Raw genomic sequence first — 14,566 nt, 5'->3', positions numbered from 1 at the left:
CTTAAAAAGACGCCCCCCGTGGAAGACAGTGGAATAGAATACCCTCTTTCCATGTCTATTCCATGTCTAATCATCATTGGCTCCTGCCATATTATCTGAACATATGTACCCACTTACTATAGAATATACCCTACCTGAACACATATGCCCACATATTAATGCTTGGTACACAGTAGATACTTAATAGATGCTTTATTGATTGATTGATGCACACATACAAACCTAAAGTCCAGACATCCTTTTCTCCTCAAGGTTGATATAATGATTTACTGCCTTTCTTATTAAACATTTGTATTCCTGATTGCATGACACATAGAAGACATTGTACAGAGATTCACAACACACTCTTTCAGAATCTATGGCCCTGGGTGAGAGCTGGCTGGGCTAATTTGTTCACTGAAAAAAAAAAAGCGAAAAATTCAAATAAAAAAATCCACTTTGAGATGAATAATTCAGTTTTCCTCTCCTTACTGCTCAAATTAAATGGAAAGAGTATCAAGTATTCACTTAGTTTTGATCTGTGAAAGAGGCTCTTGTTCTTTATGGAAGTGCTTTGAGGTTTCCAGAGGAAAGGTACTCTGTAAATCCACAGTATATCAATTCAACTTTCTCTCCATTGTAAATCTTTTATTCTAAAAAAATCATTTCTAAATTGCAAATCCTAACCTGGCCTCATTTTAGGTAATAGTAGAATCTCTCTCTCTCTCTCTCTCTCTCTCTCTCTCTCTCTCTCTCTCTCTCTCTCTCTCTCTCTCTGATGTAAACCTATTCACTAATAGTAAAATGACTTCAGAATTGCCTTTTCACTTTTCCCTGGAGATAAGTGAAGTTGCAAATGTTTACAAAGTTTTTGCAAACACTTTTTCATTGAGCTTTGTACCAGTCCTTAAGGTAGGTGCTACAGTAACTCAAATGTCCTATTAACTAAAGCTCAAAGAGATTGTGTAATTTACCCATAGTCACATAGCTAATAAATATTAGAGCTCATATTCAGACTTCTTGATTCTGAATTCAGTACATTATCCACTCTGGCTGTTTTTCACAGGGGAAACTAACTTAATGGATTTCAAGTGACAAATCCTTAACTAGTCTTAGTCTGAGAAGTGATCTCATTTTATTAACTGCATTCTCCAACTACTGAACCATCCTTAGCTCTCAGCTTTCCTTTGTGATATCTGGCACAAAGCACCTATTGAATGAAATAGATTTTGAAGGTGAAGAGACCTGTCTTATTATCAAGTCCCACCTTCTCTTTTTTATAGAAAAAAATAGGTCTAGTGAGAGAATGTGTCTTGTCAGTCATGCTACATGCATTTATTAGATATTTCCTAGGTGCCGGATTCTGTGCTAAGATTAAGGGTTCAAAGAAAATCAAAAGCAAGTTTCAGCTCTCAAGGAGCTCACAGTCTAATAGTAGTGGGAGACTTAAAACAACAATCCACAAACAAAATAGAGACAGGATAATTTGAAGACAATCAAATGAAGGAAGGCAGTAGAGTTAAGGGTAAGTAGCTGAGAAAAGCTTCCTGCAGAAGTGGGATTTTAACTGGGACCTGAAGGAAGCCAGGGAAGCCAGGAAAGCCAGAAGACAGAGATGAGAAGGGAAAGAATTCCAGGTTTTAGAATAGCCAGTGAAAATGCTCAGAGGAGCAGAGCCAAGATGGTGGAGTAAAGGGAGGGATTTGCCTGAGTTCTTCCCCAAACCCTTAAATAATGACTCTAAACAAATTCTAGAGTGGCAGAAACCACAAAAAATGGAGTGAACCAATTTTCCATCCCAAGACAACTTGGAAGATTGGTGGGAAAAAATTGGTGGGGTGAGAGAGGAATGCAGTGCAGTGAACTGGACCCAGAAATCCAGGAAAAGGCAACAGGAGGGACTGGATCAGTTTGCAGGGATGGCAATTTACTCTCAGTCCAGAGGCTTCTGATGACAATTTGGAAGATCAAAAGGAAAAGTGAGATTAGAGCACAATACAGCACAGGCCTCAGCAGCGCAGATCCAGTCCAGTAGACTGGGAGCAGTCCTTGGAAATTACTGAATCAGGGACTATGGCAGCCACTTCCAGATCTCTCAGTCCACAGATAGTAAGAGGGTTTGAAGGAGATTACAAGGGTCTCTTTGCTATAACTAAGGCAAGAGGGGGGCGGAGCCAAGATGGTGACAAGAACGGATTGTGTCTCAGGCGCTCTCTCATAAATCTTCAAAACTAAGGACTCTAACTAAATTTTTGAGATACAGAACGCACAGAGGGACCCAATGAGGCAGTTCTCCTACTCCAGGTAACCTGGAAAAGAGCAGAAAGGCGCTGCTCCCCAGGGTTGGAGGGGCGGCCAGCCAGAGGGGTGGCCCACCAGAGTGAAAGAACTTCAGCCTCCTGGAGGCAGCCCCAGGGTGCTGGGAGCCATGGCTCACAGAAGCAGGGGAGTTACCTGAGCTACACCCTGGGGAGCACCGGGCACAAATTGGGGGAACAGTGGGGGGACCTCTGCCAGAGTGAACACGTGAAGCCCAGCCCTCAGGGCAGAGAGCGAGCAGCATGGCCAGCCAGCATAGAGTTCCAGAAAACAGAAGCAGGCGGAGAGGGTAAGCAGGAGCCCCCAGGGCATGAGCTCATTGAACCTAGGGAGAGGAGTGAAGAGAGACTGCTCAGCTCTGTCCTCTGCCCCTGGAACAGGACTCTGGGGCTCTGACCACATTCAGATCCTGATCACAGTCTGGGCCCCACATTGAACAGCAGCCCCCCCCCCCCACCTCAGCCCCATGGCAGAGGGGGGCGCTTATGGTCATTCACAGATCAGGAGGGAGGACAGAACCTCACACACTGAGACCCTTGTGGGAGTGTCCCAAAAACTCGGGAAGCACCCCCAAACCAGGCTCAGGCTGGGAAAATGAGCAAGCAAAGAAACAAGAGGAATACCATTGAGAAATATTTTGCATATGAGTCCAAGAAGGATCAAAACACTCAATCTGAAGATGAGGAAGCACAAGCTCCTGCATCTAAAGACTCCAAGAAAAAACAGAAATTGGGCTCATGCTATGAGAGAGCTCAAAAAAGACTTTGAAAATCAATGAGGGAGTTAGAAGAAAAACTGGGAAAAGAAATGAGAGAGATGCAGGAAAAACATGAAAATGAAGTCAGCAGCTTAGTCAAGGAAATCCAAAAACATGATGAAGAAAAATAGCATGCTAAAAACTAACTTAGGTCAAATGGATAAAACAGTTTAAAAAGTTATTGAGAAGAATGCTTTAAAAAGCAAAATTGGTCAGATGGAAAAAGAGATAACAAAACTCTCTGAGGAGAACAAATCCTTCAGACAAAGAATAGAATTCAGGGAGATTGATGAATTTACCAGAAATCAGGAATCAATACTTCAAAACCAAAAAAATGAAAAATTAGAAGAAAATGTGAAATATCTCATTGAAAAAACAACTGATATAGAAAACAGACTTAGGAAAAATAATTTAAAAATTATTGGAATACCTGAAAGTCATGATCAGGAGAAGAGCCTTGACATCATTTTCAAAGAATTACTGCAGGAAAATTGCCCTGATATTCTAGAAGCAGAGGGCAAAATAGAAATGGAGAGAATCCACTGATTCCCCCCAAGAAAGAGATCCCCAAAATACCAACCCCTAGGAATATTATAGCCAAGTTCCAGAACTCCCAAGTCAAAGAAAATATTACAAGCAGCCAGAAGGACACAGTTCAAATATCATGGAGCTGCAGTCAGGATCACACAGGACTTAGCAGCAACTACATTGGAAGCTCATAGGGCTTGGAATATAATATACTGGAAGGCAAAAGAGCTTAGAATGCAGCCAAGAATGAACTACCCAGCAAGACTGAATGTCCTCTTCAAGGGAAAAAGATGGATTTTCAATGAACCAGGGGAATTTCAAATGTTCCTGTTGGAATGGCCAGAGCTGAACAGAAGGTTTGATCTTCAGATACAGGACTCAGGTGAAGCATAGAGATTGGAGGAGAAGGGGAAAATATGAGGGACTTGATGATGAACTGCATGTATTCCTGCATAGAAAAATGACAGTGATAATACTCATATGAACCTTCTCAGTTAATAGAGCAGGTAGAGGGAGCTTTTATAGTTGAAGCACAGGAGAAAGCTGAATTTGAAGATAAAATATGGTGTAAAAATGGAGTCAATAGAAAAAAAGGGAAATGTAATGGGAGAAAGAAAAAGGAGAGGGGGGAATAGGCCAAGATATTTCATATAATAAGATTTTTCTTTATTACAATGAGCTATTGCAATGATATGGAAGGGGGGAAGGCAAGGGGGAATGAGGGAATCTTCGCTCTCATCAGAGGTGGCTAGGAAAGGAAACAGCATATATACTCAATGGGGTATAGGCATCTGGAGTAAGAAGGAGGGGGGAGTGGGGGAAGGGGGATGTGAGTGATGGAGGAGAAGTTGGACCATGGTGGGAGAGTGGTCAGATATAACACATTTCCTTTTTTACTTCTTGCTAGGGGCTGGGATTGGAAGGCCTGTCTGAGACCATAAGACCAGGTGGATGCTGGGCCTAAGGGGTGGCATGGGGTCTCAGGGCCTCTTGGCTCCAGAACCCAGGATCTGTCTGCTGCACCACTCAGCTACCCTACAGCAGAGTCAAAGGAGAGAGAAAATATAGTACATGGTAGTGGAGAAATACAAAAGGAGGGAGTTGGGATTAGCAATGGCAACGGTGGAAAAATATGGAAGTAACTTTTGCCATGTACTTATCATAAAGAATGTGATCCACTCATGACAGAGTTGTTGGTGTTGGAACAAAGACTCAAGCACATTTTTTATTATTATTTTGGGGGGGGTGCAGGACAAATGGGGCTGGGTGGCCTGCCTGGGGCCACATAGCAGGGTGATCATTGGGTGTCTGAGGCCAGATTTGGACCCGGATGCTCCTGGCTCAAGGATCAATGCTCTGTCTGCTACCCAGACACCCCTACTATTATTACTATTTTATTTTATTTTGGATCTTTTTTTTCCTTTTTTTCTTTGGTTTTTGCAGGGCAGTGAGATTTGGGTGGCTTGCATGTCACACAGCTGGGTGATTGTTGGGTGTACGGGGCTGGATGTGGGCTCGGGTGCTCATGACTACAGGGCTGGTGCTCCATCCATTGTGCCACCTGGCCATACCTACAATTATTAATATTATTTTTTTTAATTTTAATTTTTTTCTCTCCCCTTTACTTTATTGCTCAAGCAAGTCTATATTTATGGGGGGGAGGGGGTATCTCGTTTACTCTTAAACAAGAATATTTTATTAATGTTAAAAAATCATTATTTGTACAAAATGAGAATAAATATTAAGTAAAAAATAACTAAGGCAAGATTTTTGCTTTACCCATACTTAGATCTCGGTCACAATCCTGGATAGCAGTTCTAGGAATAGGAGGAACAGTAGCATAACAGAGCTTATTGTTGCAGGGAAATAGTGATACTACTCATAATGCCAGAGCAGAAAGGAGTGCATGTGGTCACCTACAGACCACATACCTACAATTATTACTATTATTTTTTTAATTTTAATTTTTTTCTCTCCCCTTTACTTTATCACTCAAGCAAGTCTATATTTATGGGGGGAGGGGGTATTTCGTTTACTCTTAAACAAGAATATTTTATTAATGTTAAAAAATCATTATTTGTACAAAATGAGAATAAATAATAAATAAAAAATAACTAAGGCAAGATTTTTGCTTTACCCATACTTAGATCTGGGTCACAATCCTGGATAGCAGTTCTAGGAATAGGAGGAACAGTAGCATAACAGAGCTTATTGTTGCAGGGAAATAGTGGTACTACTCATAATGCCAAAGCAGAAAGGAGTGCATGTGGTCACCTACAGACCAGAGCACAGGTCAGGTGTGTAGTAAACACTTCTCTTTAGATCATACCACTTTGGAAAAAATGAAAAACTTGCAGATCTCTACAAGTATCTCTGAAAACAGCTAAAAAAAACCTTCCAAAAAGTTGGGAGTGTATTCTCCATCCTAGAAGCAGAACCTTTCCTTAACAAACAGTTAAAATCAAGTCATAAGTTGGGAAAATGAGCAAACAACAGAGAAAAATAAAATATGACCATAGAAAGTTACTATGGTGATAAGGAAGATCAAAACACACACTCAGTAGAAGATAACACAGTCAAAGTTTATGCATCCAAAATTTCCAAGAAAAATGTTAATTGGTCTCAGGCCATGAAAAAACTCAAAAAGAATTTTGAAAATTAAGTTAGGGAGGTAGAGGAAAATTTGGGAGAACTGAAAATGATGGGGGGGGGGAAATCATGAAAACTGACTCAACAGCTTGATGAAGAAGGCACATAAAAATACTGAAGAAAATAATGCCTTAAAAAAATCATACTTGACCAAATGGAAAATGAGGTGCAAAAGTTCACTGAAGAAAATAATTCCTTAAAATATAGGATGGAACAAAGGGAAACATGACTTTGTGAGAAATCAAGAAACAATAAAACAAAAATGAAAAAATGAAAAACTAGAAGGCAATGTGAAATATCTCAATGGAAAAACAACTGACCTGGAAAATAGATCCAGAGGAGATAATTTAATAATTATAGGACTACTTGAAAATCATGATTAAAAAAAAAACTAGACATCATCTTTCAAGAAGAAAGGAAAACTGCTCTGTTAATCTAGAACTACAGGGTTAAATAGAAATTTAAAGAATGCACAAGTTATATCCTGAAAGAGATCCAAATTTCAGTGCTTCCAAGCTAAGGTAAAATTGTTACAAGCAGTCAGAAAGAAATAATTCAATTATCATGGAACCACAGTTAGAACAGCACAAGATTTATTAACTTCTACATTAAAGAGTCATAGAGGTTGAAATATGATATTCTGGAAGGCAAAGACCTTGGATTCCTACTATGAATCAACTACCCAACAAAATTGAACATATGCTTTCCAGGGGAAAAGATGACCATTCAGTGAAATAGGGTACCTTCAAACTTTTCTGATGAAAAGACTAAAACTGAACAGAAAACTTGATTTTCAAATATTAGACTCAAGTGAAGCATCAAAAAGTAAACAGGAAAGGGAAACACAAGGGATTTAATGATATTGATCTATATAAATTTCTACATGGGAATATAATACTGATAACTCATAGGGCAGTTTGGAGTATATATATATAGAAAGAACACATGTGAGAGTCAAATATGAAAGAATAATAGATGAGAGGGATGAGAGAGAAATGTACTGGGAGAAAGGGCAAGGGGGAGGCAGAATGGGGTAAGTTATTTCATATAAAAGAGGCAAGAAAAAGCTTTTGCAGTGTAGGAGAATAAAGAGCAGGTGAGGAAAATGATTGAGTCTTATTCTTATTGGAATAGACTCAGAGAGGAAATGATACACAAACTCAATTGTATAGAAATCTATTTTACCCCATAGGAAAATAGCAGGAGAAAGGAATGGGAGAAGGGTATGGGAGGGTGGATTATGGGAGGGGTACTTGAAGCTAAACATTTTCAAGGAGGGAGAGGGTAAAAGAAGAGAGACAATAAAATAAATGGGGTGGAGGCGAATTTAGTTAGCAGTAGTAACTGTGGGGGAAAATATTGAAATAAGTTTCTCTGATAAAGGACTCATTTTTCAAACTTAGAGAAATGATTTACTAAATGGTTAATGATCAAAAGATATGAACAGTTTTCTGATGAAGTTATCAATGCTATCTAAAGTCATACTTAAAAAAAATGTTCTAACTTACTCTTGACAGGAGAAATAATGCAAATTAGAACAATTAAGAGGTACTATCTATCTTATATCTATTGGACTGGCTAATAGGACTGAAAAGGAAAATGGCAAATATTGGAGCGGGACTTAGGGAAAATGAGACATTAATGCATTGTGGTAAGAATTTTGCTCTACATTCTGTAGAGCAATTTAGAATACCCAAAGAGCTGTAAAATCGTTTGACCTAGCAATGTCAGTATTAGGCCTGTATTTCAGAAGAGATGAAAATGGGAAGGAAAAGGGACTATTTGTAGAAGGATATTTATAACAACTCTTTTCTGGTGCCTAGAAATTGGAAATTGAGGGGAATGTCCATCAATTAGGGAATGGCTGAATGAATTGTGGCATGTGACTATGATGGAATACTATTCTGCTATAAGAAATGATGAGCAGGATATTCATAGTTAAAACCTGAAAAGACTTACATGAGCAGATGCAATGTGAAATGTACTTTATACAAAATAACAGCAATATTGTAGTATGATCATCTGTGAATGATTTAGCTTTTCTTAACAGGACTTTGATCCAAGACAACTCTGAAGTACCTACAATCCCCAGAAAGAGTGCTGGTGGTGTCTGAATACAAATTGAAAGATTCTTCTTTTTTTACTTTATTTTTCTTGCAGTTTTTTTTTTTGGGGGGGGGGTGGGAAGCCTTTATTTTCTTTTACAATATTGCTATTTTATGGAAGCTACATAGCGCAGTGCATAGAGCACCAGCCCTGGAGTCAGGAGGAACTGAGTTCAAATTTGACCACAGACACTTAATAATTGTCTAGCTGTGTGACCTTGGGCAAGTCACTTAATCCCATTGCCTTAAATCAAAATTTTAAAACATATGACTATTACAGAAGTATCTTTCATAACTACACATTTTTAACCTAAGTCAAACCTACTTGCTTTCTCAATGAGGGTGGGGTTGGAAGAAGGGAGAGAATTTGGAACTCAAAGTTTTAAGAATGAATGTTAGAGGGGCAACTAGGTGGGACAGTTAGGTGGCACAGTGAATAGAGGACTGGTCCTGGAGTCAGAAGGACCTGAGTTCAAATCCAGCCTCATACATTTACTAATTACCTAGCTGTGTGACCTTGGGCAAGTCACTTAACCATTGCCTTGCAAAAAAACCTAAAAATAAATGAATGTTAGAAATTGTTTTCACATGTGATCAGGGAAAATAAAATATTAAAAAAAGAAAAAGAAACACCTAGAGTCTGCAGATGAAGTATCTTACTCAAGAAATATCAAGAAGTCACTGTTACCAAATTATAGAGTGGGGAATGGGGGGGGGGGTAAGGAAAATAAGATGACTGCAAAGATAATAGGGAGTCAGGTTGTGAAGGACTTTCAATGTTAAACAGAATTTTTTAAAAGAATATAATCCTGAAGTTAATAGGGAGATTTATTGCATAGAGCAAGTGACATAGTTAAATGTACTCTTTAGGAATATTAATTTGTTAGCTGAGTGGAAGATGATTTGGAGAAGGGAGAAACTTGAGGCCAAGATCAACTATCAGGTAATTGCAATGACCCAGGCATGAAGTAATGATATCTGTACCACAGAAGTATGAGAGATATACAGTGGTAAAATCAACAGAATTTGACAGCAAATGTGAAAGAGAGTAAGGAATTGAGGATGACTAGACTGTGAGCCTGGGTGACTGGGTGCATTTACCTTTTTGTTTTGTTTTGTTTTGCTTTTTTCAAGACTATAGGGTTGCGACTTGCCCAAAGTCACATAGCTAAGTGAGTATGAAGTGTCTGAGCTCAGATTTGAACTCAGGTCCTCCTGGCTGGTGCTCTATCATTTCACCCCCTAGCTGCCCAGAAGAGGGACATTTACTTTTGACAGCAATCAAGACATTTTTAAAGTGTGGGAGAGTTTTTGGGGAGAAGGTAATGAATTGAGTTTAATCTGTCTATGAGAAATCCAATTTGAAATGCCAAACAAATAGATGGAGATGTGAGTCTGGAGGTTAAAAAGAAAGATTAATGTTGGATAAGCAGATCTGAAAATCATCGGTTTAGAGATAATTGAAATTATGAGTGCCTGATGAAATCATCAAGTGAAATAATAAAGATAGAAAAGAGAAGAGGGCCTAGGACAGAACCCTGGGGGAACTTCACCTTTAATGAGTATGACCTGGATGAAAATTCAGCAAGAGACGGGTTAGAAAGATAGAAGAATAAGGATAGATTTGTATTAGAGAATCCAGGGGGAAAAAAGTATGTCATTGAGAGTGACACTGTCAAATTCTGCAGTTAGGTCAAGAAGGATATAGACTGAGAAAAGACCTTTTGATTTAACAATTAAGAGATCATTAGTAACTTTGGAGAGAACAGTTTCAGCTCAATTATGAGGTTGGAAAACTAAGTTGTAGAAAGTTAAGAGTAAGAAGAAAGGAAGTAGACAAATAACATTGAAAGCTTCCTCAACGATTTTACTGTAAATGGGATAATAGATAAGGGAAAATAGTGGGGATAGATAAAGTGAGGGTTTTTTTATTTGGGGGACATAGACATTAATGTAGGGAGTAGGAAAATAGCCTATTGATAAGAGAAAAAAGAACCTAAGTTGATAGTTGAGGTTTGCTAAGTGAGAAGGTAGGGATGACAGAGGGAGGATTCTGCTGGAAAAGATGGGATCACTTGTGAATATATATACTTACAAGAGATTACCCTTGGTAAAGTGAAAGGTCACCTTTTCATGTGAGACAGGGCCAAAGGAGGAAATAGTTACAGAGAGCATCTAGGTGATGTGTAGTGATGGAGAGGGGAGAAGAGAGCTCTCAGTGAATGACCTCAATTCTTTCAGTAAAATAGAAGTTAAGGTACTCAGTTGAGAGAGTGGGGGGAATAAGGAGCCAAAGGAAGTATGAAGAAGGATGGAAAAAGTTTGGGGTGTGGAATAATGAGTTAATCTGGGTCAACAACAGGACTAGGAGTTAGGTTTTCTGGTTTCCAAACCAGTACCCTTTGCCAATATGTTGATTCCATAAACAACTTTGCCAACAATCCTATTAGTAAAACCACATTAATTTCTGCTCTGACAATTTGGAATCTATAATAATATTAACAATGATTGAATTAAATCTTAAATTTTTTTAATATCTTTGAAATAACTAGAAAGAACAAATTCATAGTCAAATTAATAGTGGTATCAAGGTAGGGCAAGTTGGGAATAGGATTAAGAAAAAGAAGAAGCAACTTTAGAAATGTCATGGTTGGGGTGGCTCTGTGGTGCAGTAGACAGAGCACCAGCCCTGGAGTCAGGAGTGCCTGAGTTCAAATCCCACCTCAGACACTTAATAATTACCTAGCTGTGTGGCCTTGGGCAAGCCACTTAGCCCCATTTGCCTTGCAAAAACCTAAAATAATAAAAAAAGAAGAAAGAAATGACATGGTTTAAACTCTTCATTGTATAGATGAAGAAACTTCAGAAATTCAGAAATTTTAAGTGATTTCCAAGAAGTTACACATGAAAGGGTTAGCATTCAGTTCTAGATTTAAAACAATTTAAATTCCAAATCTATGCTCTTTTTTTGGTATCAGACACTTTTTCTGAGACAACCACCACCACCTTGATCTCCCCCTTTAGCATCTTAAGTGCTTGAGAAGAACTTATTATATAAAATAACTTATGTGCTAGTTACCTACCATACCAGTAATCATTAAAGTAGGTCCCTTAAACACTAATTCTTGCTAGTTCAGTTCTATTTGATCTAAATATTCAATTTCCCTTGGAAATACTCTGTAATTCATACTTTTCACTAATTTAGGCAGGTCTTTTCCCAAATTAACCTGAATTGTTGATGTTAACCTTTATAAGATCTTTTCTATTTTATTTATTTTTTAAAAAAAAAACATAAAACAATTTCATGAATTGACATGAACTTGAAGCAGAATTTAAAAAAAGGTTTATAGACTACAGTGGAGTGTTTTACAGCCAATCCCACAATCCATAAAAACTGGCATAAAGAATTTTTCTTTCTCTCTTCAGTGCCATGGAATGTAAAGGAAATGGCTCAAAAGCAGCTGCAAACAATTACCAAGCATTTTTAATGGAGCTCTGAAATGCTATGAATTCGGAGCATCCCTTCAAAAATCCCAAGTTGGATCCTGCTGAAGGGTTTGCTAACCAGCTCTTAGTGATAACCTCCCTGTGTTTGGCAAAGGTTGTGGGCCAGTCATGTAATGAAGCTCTGTCTTGCTGATATTCTGCAAAGTTATCTCATTTTGCATTCACATTTGGTCTTTAATGTTAAATACTCTCTCTCTCTCTCTCTCTCTCTCTCTCTCTCTCTCTCTCTCTCACACACACACACACACACACACACACACACACACACAACTCACACATCTCTCCTCTCTTGTCCTTTTTCTCTTTCTCCCTCTGTTTCTCTTTCTTCCCCCTCCCCTTCTGTCTGTCTCATTCTTTCTCTCCTTTCCTTTCTCTCTCTCCTCCTCCATACCTCTCCCTCTCTCTTTTTCTCTCCCTCAGGCCCCTGTCTGTCTCTTTTTTCTCCCTCTTCTTTATCTCCCTCTCCCCACTCCTTTCTCTCTCCCTTCTAAATCCCTCTATCAGTTTCTTTGTGTCTCCTCCCCTCTGTGTCTGTGTCTGTGTCTCTCTCCTCCATCTTATTCCCTTCCTTGGACAAACCTTCCCTTCTACTTTCCCAAAATGTATTTCTAATATTTCCGTTTTCCCCAACATTACACATTTCAGAGGCATGGAAAGTATCTGCTAGAGACTGCATTGCAGCTGAGCCCTTTCAGCAGGAACCTTTCCTTTTAGACTCTCTAAGCCCAGCCCTGTCCAACTCAAATGACTTTGCTGTGAAATACAGCCTGTATGAACTTTCCTATGACTGCACTGGGGATTCCTGGGTAGCTGAGAAAAAATTTTCTAAAGACACTTTAACTGCTTAGAGACCTTCTCTAAGACACTGGTGTTTAAAGATGAGAACTCTGGATGTGGGATCAGAGGAACTTGGTTTGAATCTTTCTCCTCCTACTTACCAATTGTGTTACTGGGCAAATGATTTCACTATTCAGTTTCCTTATTTGTAAAATGTAAGTTCCCAGTTCCCTTCAAGTTTCTACTCAATTGCCCATTTCTTCAGGAGGTTTTTTTTTTCTATTCTACCTAACAGCTAGTGACTTCTTACAAGGTTACCATGTGTTTGGTTGGTGTTTTGTATTGTGTGTGTGTGTGTGTGTGTGTGTGTGTGTGTGTGTGTGTGTGTGTGTGTGTAAGCCAAGTGGGCATAGGAAGTATAAAATGGTATTTAAAGAGAAGTCTTGAAGCCAGAAAATCCATGTTGAAATTTTGCCAAGACCTGGGCTCAAATCCTACTTCTGATATATTCTAACTGTGTGAATCTGAAGAAGTCACTTAAACTTTTTGTGCTCTCTGAAACTCTTTAAAAAACAGAGATTGCAGAGAACGTATTGATTTGTATTGGTAGAGGGAATTTCTTCACTCTGTAGTTCCCTAGATCAATGAAATCATAAGCCTCATCTGTATCATATATGTCTATATGTACATATATATTTCTCTATATATGCACATGTGACTTCCTCTGCAGAGGAAGAATATAAGCTCCTTGAAGTTTGATGTTTTGCTTTTGCCTTTGTAACCCCCAGTTCCTACAATAGAGTAGGCATTTAATAAATACTTATTGATTTATTAAAGATATGAAGTTTGCAATATGGAAGTTGAGATCTACAAACCAAGTGGAGCAGGAGCTATTAAAATTATTATTACTTTTCATTTTTTTCCTATTTTCAGTTTTTGGATTGTGGCATTGGAGCTATTAAAATTAAATGGCTTTGAGGAAGAAAGTTGCTTTGTGAGCTGATTGTTAATGCATTCCAGTCATGTCTGTAAATATTACACCAGACCATATATTACAGTGGCCCTTAGACACCTCATTTTGATGACTGAAGGTCAACTTTTTTAGAATAGAAGCTCCCAGTCACTTGTTAACTATTTACCTTTTTTCATCCCTTCAGTAAAAGAGTAACCTGTTTTGTAACTATTCAACCTCACAGAATCCAGAAGGGCTGAGATTCAAACACTAACTGGGACCTTTCATCCTCTTGTGGCTACCTCAAAGAGCTTAGAAGAAAGCAGAGCTTCAGACGCCACTTTCTTGCCCTCCTCCACTCTGTCCTCTTGGGACATAACACAGATGTATTAAACACAAACATTCCTCTACCCCTCCTGGGACTCAGGTATCTTTTACGTACAAGAGGTCAGATGTTTTTGTGTATCTCTGTGTGTGTGTGGATTTCTGCCACAAAGGGGAATTACAAGGAATGAGCTGCTATTTTGTATTCCCCTGGGTCTTCCAGGTTATGTGAACAGATTCTTCCCTTCCTTATTGAGAGGAGGCAGAGGTTCTGTGTTCAGTAAGTTTTCCCTGCTCCATCCTGTAGAACTGGGCCTCCTGCATCTACCTCACTGTGCCTAACAAAACGCTTAAGGCAAAAAAGAGGAGCATGAACAAAAACTGTGATTGGGTAACCTCATCTCTGGGTAGTCTCCAGTGCTGGTGGGGGGTGCTGGGAAGGAGAATTCCATCTGAAGGCAAATATGTGCTTTACACTGAATTTCCTTCTCTTTGTGAATTAAGAGGAAAAGCTTCTTCCCAAGGAAGGAAAGCATAAATGAGCTCTGCCCATTTTAAAGCTGGTGTGAATGTTGCCCAGACTCAGAAATGCCAGAGTTGAACTTGAGGACATCACTGAGCAGCAAGCTGAATGAAAGTGTTGAATCACTTAATGAAAAACATAAAAAC

The 14,566-nt window shown here is 38.8% G+C and overlaps 1 long non-coding RNA gene across 8 annotated transcripts in view; it reads left to right on the top strand.

Annotated features, from left to right (window-relative positions):
• Nucleotides 1-14,566, top strand: part of LOC141503344 (uncharacterized) — a 154,199-nt gene that overhangs the window by 30,139 nt on the left and 109,494 nt on the right. The gene's annotated exons all lie outside the window — the stretch shown is intronic.

Source organism: Macrotis lagotis, chromosome X (genome assembly GCF_037893015.1).
Source record: "Macrotis lagotis isolate mMagLag1 chromosome X, bilby.v1.9.chrom.fasta, whole genome shotgun sequence".
NCBI lineage: Eukaryota > Metazoa > Chordata > Mammalia > Peramelemorphia > Peramelidae > Macrotis > Macrotis lagotis.
Note: the sequence above shows the minus strand (reverse complement) of the source record. Positions and strands in the feature narration are given on the sequence as shown.